Raw genomic sequence first — 10,983 nt, forward strand, 5'->3', positions numbered from 1 at the left:
TTCCTCATTTCCGTCTTTAATTTAGAAGAGGCTTTGCCTCCCAGCAGACACTTCAGTAGTACCAAAGAAAAGGCAAAAACAGATCAAACCCCTCCCGTATTACCCTACATAGGGGGACTATAGCCCAAATCCCTTCCTGTTTTTAGGTTGAGCCTGGGTAGGGCATGCACTGCTCCACGAGGCATGTTGCATTTGAGTATAGACTTGAAACCCCGCCCACTCTCCAGCCATACTTGTCATTGGCTTGTGTCAATGTCCTTCGTAAAATGCTTTCTTCTGATTCGTTAATAGGCTTGTTAGTCCCTCCTTAGTACAGCCTTGTATTAATTTGTAACCTCCCATGAGGACTGGCCCTTTTACTTCGTAAGCAACACAGTATGTCATATTTAATTTTAAGCACTATTTTCTTTAATGACTTTCTCCTACTGCAGGCACAACTTGCTTTCCTGAAACATTCAGAGCACTATGCGTGCTTTCACTTTCCAAGCAACCCGGAACAATGGTGGCTGCTTATTTGAAATTAAATAGATCTTGCATTTAGAAGAGGTTGAGTTATTGACATCGTAAATGACAATGCCTTTTATTTATGTGTTAATTATCAAACAAGATAGATAAAAGGCATTGTCATTTACAATGCCAATAGCTTAAACTCTCGCAATTTCGAGACCTATTGCTTTGCGAATGCTTGTTTACCATGTGGCACAGGCTGGTAGCCAGTGTCTGCATCTAGCTAATGTGCGTTTGCCATTGGCTTGCGTAGATGGATGTGATATCAGTTTACTAATATGCTTGAGGATCATTGTACTATGCATATTAATATTATGATTTTGATGAACCGTGTTTATATATTACATGCATTTCTTCCATTTTCATTATTTAGCACCTCCTTGCCTCACAGTAGGTTTCTTCTTATCCTCCCATACAAACTTCGGCAATATTTGAATGTTTGTCAATTAAAATTTTGATTTTAACTTTTTAATTTAGATTTGTATTTTATTTACATTATATGTTTAATTTTATTCATTTATTTCATTTTTTTATTTTTACATTTCCGGTTAAGTTTTTATTTTTTATTTTACCTTGGTCCATCCATCCATCCATCCATCCATCCATCCATCCATCCATCCATCATCCATCCATCCATCCATCCATTCATCCATCCACCATTCCATCCATCCTTCCATCCACCCGTCCACCAGAGGCTAACATCCGCGCAACAGCATTCATTTCTTTTAGGTATAATTTTATTTCCTCCTGGATACCCTGGCTGCAGTGAACTGTAGACACATCAGTATCATTCATTGTATTGATTATTCCAATTCCACCTGGACCACATTGCCTAACACAGGCGTACAACAAGCTCAATTTTTAAAAAGATTATTATCCCATTTACCCATGCAGTTCCCTAGGTTTGCCACAGGTGTCTCCTTTATGAATATATCGAAATAAAGGAAAACGCTCTGTCTGTATATTGTGTGTTATCCTGTTGGGAAATTACATTTTATGGTATGGTGGTGTGGTTTGACTTTAAAGTGGTTATTACCTAAGTAACCCACCACAGTAATATTGCCTTTGTCTGTACTTTTTCAAACTGCAACAATGGCACATTTCACTTAAGGTTTTTCCTGCTTCTTTGCTTTTAGGTGCATAAGAGAAGATAAATTACCCGCAGTGCTGCCAAACAGAAGGTCTGTGGAGTGACATCACACGTCAGTTGTCCAATCTCTTCTGCTTGTGCAGATTAGCGCAACTGCCAGTGGCCCTAAAGAAAGATGCTTCCAAGAAAGTGGTCAGTGAGAAGAAACAGCTTCCCACCAGTGACGTGATGGCCCAAACCTTTTTTGGACCACGTTATGTGCTTTCCGCAATTTAGCCATTCTTTTAAAGCCTGGAAGTATTTCAGATTATTCAGTGTGCTTATAGAGTACCAGTTAAAGTCCTGATTCAGGAGGTGCCAACATGTTGGAATTCAACCTTTTACATGTTGCGATGTCTGTTTGAGCTGTACAAACAGATTGATGCCTATGTCATCCAAAGAGAATGGGATGCTGTTGGGAAAGTTATGACAATAGATACAGAGGAATGGATCTGAGTCAACTGAGTGACACAGATTCTACTCCCCTTTAAAGTTATCACAAAGGAAGTTAGCAAGGAGGACAGTGCAATGGGCCCACCTATCTCGTTTTTGCATCTGCAACAGGACCAGCTAAAGATGGTGTCTTAAAGGGTCACCCCTTCAGGAGTGAATGAAAACCCAACAGCACATGCCTCGGTTGAGAGCTTTCTCTTTTAAATGGCTTCAAATGTAGGCTGCAAGACATCATCTCATCCCAACAGTACATTTGTGCTACACTACTTGATCAACGCTACAAAATAATTGTTCTCACTTTCATTCTTATTCTGAAGAGATAATTTAAAATACAAGAGGTGGATTGTTGGGCAAGCTGGCGACCTGAGAGAAGAATGGCTGGAACTTAGAGTCTCACCCTACAATTCTGGGGTACCACCTTCAACTTCCAGAGAAGGCAGTCTTATCTCAGCAGTTAACAACATCCTCAACCAGAACATCGTCAAGAACAGTAACAGAAGGATGAGACCAAAGCTCTTCATTGTATTGGTTTCAATTGGCAAGACTTAAGTCCGGTGCAAAGGCAATGGCAGAAGAGGTCGAGCAAGTGGCAGTACCAATGACCATCCAGAGGATGTCCAGGAGTATCTGGATGATCCAAAAGAGGTCTATGTGGATCAAACCCATTAATGTATTGGTATGGGAAGATGCACCAATGGCCAGAGCACCGCAGGCTAGCAATAAAGTATCTGGCTTGTCCTGTAGCCAGTATTTTCTGAGTGTGTGTTCAGTGTAGTTGTTACAGTGAGTAGGACCAGTCTCTAATCTCGAAATGTGGAGAGATTGGCTATAATTAATAATAAACTAACATCTCATAACACCCAATTATACTGTTCCCGAAACAGCAGAGGAGGAGGAGGAGGAGAATTGGTCAGAATCATGTGGTAGCTGACCAACTTCTGGATGAACCACCTAAGTTTGAGTATGCACTCTACTTCCCAGACTGAATAAGCCATCGCCACCATAGAGTTTTAAAATTATTTCTCGTTGAACTTCTTTCTCTGCAAAAAATAAAAAATAGCTAGTGGACATGATATTTGAGTCAGATTTATCCTGCCTCACCATTTTTAACTCATTTATTTCAGTTGCACCAGTGTACAGTGAAGAAGCCTCCACAATTCCTTAAGGACATTGGAGACAATGCCGCCTCCCTTGCAGGTCTATCTTTTTCTGCATCACTGAGCAAGGTTGCCCCAAAAGATTATTGACTTACAAGAGTGTCAACACAAGGGGCCATATTATCAAGAAAGGGCGATACGTTATCGTCGCTTTTATCGGCAGCAAACTGCCGCTAAAGCGATGATAATGGGCTTGATAATATGCCTTTGTGAATTCCCATAGAACGCAGGTTAACACCAGAACCGGGGCTTCTATGGGAATTCACAAGGGCATATTATCAAGCCTGTTATCGCTGCTTTAGCGGCAGTTTCCTGCCGATAAAAGCAGCGATAATGTATCGCCCTTTCTTGATAATATGGCCCTAAATTCCAATATGTTGCATGCATCAAAGATACAAATGTATACCTACTACCTAACATACCTGTGCTTGGATTGGAAGAGGTAACTACATATACTGCAACAGTGAGTGAGTGATTATGAATAATGATTGATGGTTCATGTTGTGGCAGACAGTGAGGGGGTATTCAACTGTAATTTGGAACTTGACTGAGATAATTACAATATTTGGGGTGTGAATGATGGGTAATCATTTTTTCCTGGAGATAAGTCTTTACAAACTAACTTAGAGAAAATTTACCTGTACGGCCTGCTCTTATGATACTTCTGTTTTTTCATCACCTTGGAGGCCTGCCCAAGAATATCATTTGCTTTACAAGACTGACAAATTTTCCAACCTGTTGCTTGCATCAAAGAGGAGATACAATAGCGTACCATACCACATTGCCTGTATTGGACCAGGTAACCATTGCACCAATGAGTGATATATCATTGAATGATTGTGAGTAATGATTGATGATTCATGTGGTGGCAGACAGTGAAGGAGGGCGTTCAACTGTAATTTGGGTTCTTGATTGAGATGATTTGCAATGTTTGGGGCCTGAATGATGGATGATACTTTTTTCCTAGAAGTAATTAGCTATTTCACACCGATTTACTTGCAGGTCCCATTCCTTTTTTCTGGTTCTTCAGAGACCGAAACATTTACTTTAGGTAACAAACCCATGTACAAAATACTAAAATTCACTTTCTCTACTTGTTATTCAATAGCAGCGCACTAGACATCCATAGTGCTCAGGTTGTGACTGGGATAGAGTTACTCAGAGTCAAGAGCAGCTTGGAAAAACTTAGGGTGGGACTACCTCATCAATATGGTTACACCTGGCATCTTTGGTATTTTTTACTTTCTGACATCCTGGTTTTGACTCTGTTATTGCTGGTTTAGTGTCTCTGTGCTCTTTCTCATTGCTGTTCAGTGTTAAAGTGCACGTGCTCCTATTGTAAATTGTGCTATGGATTGGTTTTTCTATGATTGGCATATTTGATCTACTGGTAAGTCCATAGTAAAGTGCACTGAGAGTGCCAGGGCCTATAAATCGAATGCTGCTGGTAGGCCTTCAGCACTGATTGTGTCACCCACACAAACAGCCTTTCAAAGGGTTCTAAGATCTGCCACTTCAGTGTCTGCATTCAGTTTTTACTGCCATGTTGACTTGGCAGGTGAACCCACTTGGGTGGCTTGGTGGGCAACATAACGATGGATTAAACCCAGATCTGTGACTGGGGTGAATGTTTTGCCATTGTGCAACATTCCGTCCATCATCTTGTGTGTTTTGCTGTTCACCGTATGTGGGAAGGGTATGCCCAGATGTGGGTCCCATGCTCACTAAACCACTGGAGTCAAGCTATCCAGGCTGAAGAAGGCTGATAGCCAGAAATTGGTCCTAGGATGCTTGATTCCATTCCAGGGAAGACATGGCTTGACAGTTCGGGCTGGACTGTTCCCATGAGGTACAGGGTCAAGACTGATTTGCATATGACCATGTCTGAACTGGGGTGGCTTGGTGAGCAAAATAACAATGGATTAAACCCAGATCTGTGACTGGGGGGGAATGTTTTGCCATTGTGCAACATTCCGTCCATCATCTTGTGTGTTTTGCTGTTCACCCTATGTGATAAGGGGATGCCCAGACGTGGGTCCCGTGCTCACTAAGCCACTGGAGTCAAACTATCCTGGCTGAAGATGGCTGATAGCCAGAAACCGGTTCTAGGATGCTTGATTCCATTCCAAGGAAGACATGGCTTGGCAGTTCGGGCTGGACTGTTCCCATGAGGCACAGGGTCAAGACTGATTTGCATATAACCATGTCTGAACTGGGGTGGCTAGGTGAGCAAAATAACGATGGATTAAACCCAGATCTGTGACTGGGGTTGAATGTTTTGCCATTGTGCAACATTCCGTCCATCATCTTGTGTGTTTTGCTGTTCAACCTATGTGGGAAGGGTATGCCCAGACGTGGGTCCCTTGCTCACTAAGCCACTGGAGTCAAGCAATCCTGGCTGAAGATGGCTGATAGCCAGAAACCGGCCCTAGCATGCTTGATTCCATTCCAGGGAAGACATGGCTTGGCAGGTCGGGCTGGACTGTTCCCATGAGACACAGGGTCAAGACTGATTTGCATATGGCCATGGCTGAACTGGGGTGGCTTGGTGAGCAAAATAACGATGGATTAAACCCAGATCTGTGACTGGGGGTGAATGTTTTGCCATTGTGCAACATTCCGTCCATCATCTTGTGTGTTTTGTGGAGCAGCTGTAATAGACAAATATCTTACGTTAATTCTAATGGCCCTGCTGTCTTCCCCAAACACCTCTCCAATTCTACCCTGACTCCACACAGCCAACACTGCAGTCAGAATGGTGTACTTAGGTCATGTTGCCGAGATGTAATGGACAGGGAGGGAGGTGATGGATGATGATGGGTGGGATACATATCTACATCGCTTAACAAATACAGTGAGTCAAGGGAGTAGACCAAAAATTAAAATACCCCCCATTTGAGCCATAGCTTTGATAAAACAATCATGCTGCTCTCCAGAAAAAATCTCCCTTGTTTCTTCATCCAAGCAATTGCTCATTCATTCGTCTATATCCACCCATTGATAGCCTGTTCGAAATGGGGGTCTATAGTTGACAAGGGTTTGCACCTTTGTCCAGATAGGGACTCTTCTTCCTACTTAGGACAAGGGAGTTACACTCCTAAAATAACCCCTGCTCACCCGCTTGGTAACTTGGCACAAGCAGTCAGGCTTATATTAGAGACAGTGTGTAAAGCATTTGCATATAACCAACAGTAATACAGTGTAAGCACTACAAAAAGACACCACAGAAGTTTAGAAAAATATCCAATATTTTGTATACTTAAGACAAGACCAAAAACAATAAAAATCCACTATACAGTACTTAGAAATCATCAGTTATCACAATATGCTTGAAAAACAGTTCCTTGATGTCGATAGCTCCGTCCAGGGCTATCATGGCGTTGTGAGCAAACAAATCCAAACAGTTCTGACTGACCGCAGCATCACGGGTAAGTTACGGTGTTGGGAAGACCCCCAAACAGTTCCTTTAGAGAAGCAGGGAGTCGGCGACCTCTCGTTGAGCTTCCGAAAGCATGGCGTCGCATGTGTTGGTTCCAGGGGTCGGTGCAGGAGTAGTCAGACCCTTGTTGTCACACTCGTTGCAGATTGACCTCCTCTCTGTTGAAGTCAGGAGCGCTGGCATTGGCAGGCGTTGGGTGCTGCAGTGCGAAATGGCAGCCCTTCTTAGAAACTTAGAAACTTATAACAACAAAAAAAACTAAAACCTGCCTCTTAATCGTACCATCTACACTAGGAAGTCACTCAGGAAGAACTAATCAGCATCCTTTTCTCCATTCACTCTCATTTCAGTTCTGGGTCTTCACCCGCCATCCACAAGGATGCAGTTAATATATGGCCACTGTATAGTGAAGCTTTATCTGCTCTCCATCACGCATGCAATATGTATCCCACTGGTCCATGCACTTAGCCTTTCATTATAGAAGGAGTTTTACTACTATGCACTAGCTACACACTCACCACGCATACACACACATGGTATATCAGCACAAACACCTGGAAGCCACATATAATCCCTCTTTGGGCCATCAGAGATGAACTATATAGAGCCTTCATTACTCTCTCTCCTGCTCATCAGAGCCTTCTTATGTTCCTGAGCTCCCCTTTTCTGTTTGCTATAGCTAGTTGACCCCTTTGTTAGTCATGAACCATGCTTCCTAACTTCAGCCAATGAGTTTCTCAAACCCTTTCTGCTATCCTTCATAGACCACACTCATTTTTACCCATCCACCTTTTAACTCCTCTGCCAAGTTTCAGTCCCTATGCCCCCAAATCCCCCCTCAAAATCCTATGCCAGTATCAGAGACCGTCTTCTATCAATCAGTGGCCAGAGTGTAACAGTTCCGGCTTTAAATTCACTTTGCATGCTCTGATTTTTCAGCAAATACTTGCCAGTTCTACATGTGGGCTTAAGAGGTGAGTGCTGCTCGGTGTTGGCAGCAACAAAAATAATGATTAAGAACCATTCACAAAATGGGTGGACTAGACTCACATTTGTGTCCGCCTGCTCTTGGCCTTCTTCCTTCTCTTCCAGGTCCTTTTGTACCTATAGGCACAGGTCCTTAAACCAGTCCTGTTCCAAGTCATCATTGTCTAGGCTGCTTTGGCCTTCCTGATTCTCATCCTGACCCTGATCTAATCAGTTCTGGAGACAGTGGTTCTCGAATCTGGTGCACCTGACCCTACTCATTGTTGCATTAGCCCTTCCTGGACATCATGATCATAGAGCTTTCTGATTCTCACTCTGATCCTGCTAGTATGCTGGGTCTCTGTCAACCTAGCCCTCTTGTCCTGGGACTCCAAGGGCTATTGGGCTGGCACTCCTAATTCTTCTTTTCTTTGTTCTGGTCCACTTGGGACTGTGTTCACTGGTCATGGTCCTGCCTATTAGGCTCTCTTGGGGTGGGCCTTGTCTAGTCCCATTGGACCTTGTGGCTCTGGTTTGCCTGATCCTTGCCAGTCTGGTCCAAATACCCCCTTTTCTATTCCTCCTGCTCTACTTGGAACTTCAATTCCTGGTCCCTTAGTTCTGGCCTTGCTGGCCGTCCTGGGCCAGTTCCTGCTTATTCTGATCCATATAGTTCACCTAATCCTTCTACATATGGTCCATGGTCTTAATGGCCCTAGTCTACCTGCTCCTGACCTGACTAGATCTCTGGGTCCTTCTCCAGCATGTCATGATACATTTGGCCCTAATCATCATGCTCATTGGCATCCTGGACTAATTGTTCCCCTTTGCCCTGATCCTCCTTGTTTAGGTCATTCTGTTCTTGGCCACTCAGCTTTCTCATCATGGCTCCTGTCATCCTGGCCTTCCTTGTCCTGGTATTCCTTTTTTTCCTTGTCCTGGTAAGCCAGTCCTGATACTCCTGGGTCTGTGTGAGTTGAGCTTTCTTTTCCCCTTGGTTGAGGTTCCACTGGCCCTCCTTGCCCATAGCTCTAGTTGTGCTGACTCTGGTTGCCTGGCCATCTTCTCATGATTCTTCAGGAATTATTGTCCTGGTCATCCTCACACTCGGTTTGGTTTGCCTACCAATGGTATTTCTATTCCCGGTCCTCACAGCCCAAGTTTTCCTCATAGTTTTATGCCTACTAGACTTGATCTGCTTGGTTCTGGTCCTCCTGACTGTCCTTTCAGCTCCCCTTTTAGCTCTTCCTTTTCTTTCCCGAGTCTTTTGACCGTCATCCATTTGACCTGCTCTTTATAATCCTTCTTACCCTGCTCATACGATGCCTGGTACCTCAGTTCCTGGTCCTGCTGATCCCTTTGGTCTACCTGACTTCGTATGTCTTGGCACTGTTACGCTTTCCCCTCTTAGCTCTTGTCTTCCTAGTTTGGATCACCATTGACGGCCTAGCTCTGTGCCTTATCCTCATGGCTCTTCTGCCGCTGCACCCAATGATCTGGATTCTCTTGGTCCTGGTTCTCTTTGTATGTGTCCTTCTGAGCCTCATCATTTTGGTCCTGGTCCTCCAGGGCACCTAGGTTCAGTTTCCTGAGTGTTTATAGGCGCTAACTCTTCTGTCTTCCTGATCTTTGTCACGCTGAGCCTGCTACATCCAGGTTCCGTGGTTCTAATCTTTCTGCTTCATATTGTACTCTGGACCCCGGACCTATGGTCATGGTCCACCTGGCACTCATTGGTCTGTTCCAGATCCTCTTGGTGCTCATCCTTCTAATCCTGGTCCTACTGATATTCTTGGTACTGGTCCCTCAAATGTCTTGCTTAATCTTCCTAGTCTTCTAGGATCTGGTCCTGATCCTCCTGCTCTTTGTTCTCATGCTTCTACACCAAACTGATTATGGATCACTTTACTCTGGTCATCTTGGAACTGCCATCCTGTTCCTCATCTACCTGGCTATCATGTTCCTAGCCCTGTGGCATGGACCTCTAGGGTGTGGACACCATGTTCCTCATCTCCCTGGTCCTAATCCTCCTTTTCCTCCTCACCCTCATCCTAATGGTACTCAAGGTCTCGACCCTTCTTGACCTGGTCATCCTGATATCATAGTTATTTGCTTTCTGGTGCTCTAGGAACATTTCCTTCTGGTTTCCTGTGCCCTGGTCTCACCTCCCTGGCATGCCTGGCCATAGTCAGGCCATTCTTGTTCTTCATCATCCTTGTCCTTCTCAGGATTACGTGCCAGTTGGTCCTGATCCTCTTGGCCTTGTCCTTTTATTTTGGTTTCATCTGAGCTTAGTTCTCATAGACCTGGCCCACCAATCATCCTAGCCTTGGTCTCCTTGGTCCTTGTCATACTGGTCATTCTTGTCCTATTGTGTGCGTTAGCACAAACCTTGCCTTTTGACCTTCCTGTCTCTTCTTGTTTCGCCTAGTCTTGGCCCATCAGACTTTGTTCGTTTCTGGTCCTCTTGACCCTAGTTACTGTAAGATAATTCCTCTCACCCTGAACCTCCTAACACTGTTACCAGAGTTCTTGTGCATATGACCTCTTGTGTCCTGCTCCTCTTAGTCTTTGTCCTGCTGGTTTGGGTGGTCATGGTCCTCCAGGGTAATTTCCATGGCCTTTTCCCATGTTTATCTGTTCAAGTGGTTTTCCTGGTCCTAGACCTTCTGTTCTTGATTTTCCTGGTTCAAGTCATCCTAGGCTTAGTTTAGTACTTTTTTGTTTGGTCCTCATGTATCATCTCTTCTGGTTCCAATGACCTGGGTTTCCCTACCCCTTCCAGCCTCCCAGTCCTCCGGCCCCATCCTAGCCCTACTAGTTTTCTTGGTTTTCTTGTTCTACCTTGTTCTTGTCAATCTGACCATGCTCCCCTCTTGTCGGGCCTCTTAGTAATTGTCCACCTAGGGCTGGTGTTTCTCATCCCAATAGCACTGGTTCTCGAACTTCCCATGTTGCGGAATACCCAGGTACATATAGTCTTTGTCAGGCTGGTTTAGGATCGCCCTGAGACAGAACCTAATGGACCTTCTGAACCTGTCCCACTGGGCCAAGACTTCCTGCTCCTTGGTATTGTTGTTCTAATCCAGGGTAAATATTTTGATGAAATCTTCAAATTTCACAAATTATGTGAAAATGCAGTTAATGTATTACTATGCAATAAAGGCTTCAGTCACATAATTGCCTAAATCCTCTGACCCTCACTATCACCCATGTTTACTGACAGTCTCTTCAGGAAAGACAAACAAAACCTAAACATTCTAACATCAGCCAGTGATCACAGCTAGGTAATCTTTGAAAAAAATAGTTTTTCAAGCTAATGGCCACAAAAT

This window comes from Lissotriton helveticus, chromosome 12 (genome assembly GCF_964261635.1).
Source record: "Lissotriton helveticus chromosome 12, aLisHel1.1, whole genome shotgun sequence".
Lineage (NCBI taxonomy): Eukaryota > Metazoa > Chordata > Amphibia > Caudata > Salamandridae > Lissotriton > Lissotriton helveticus.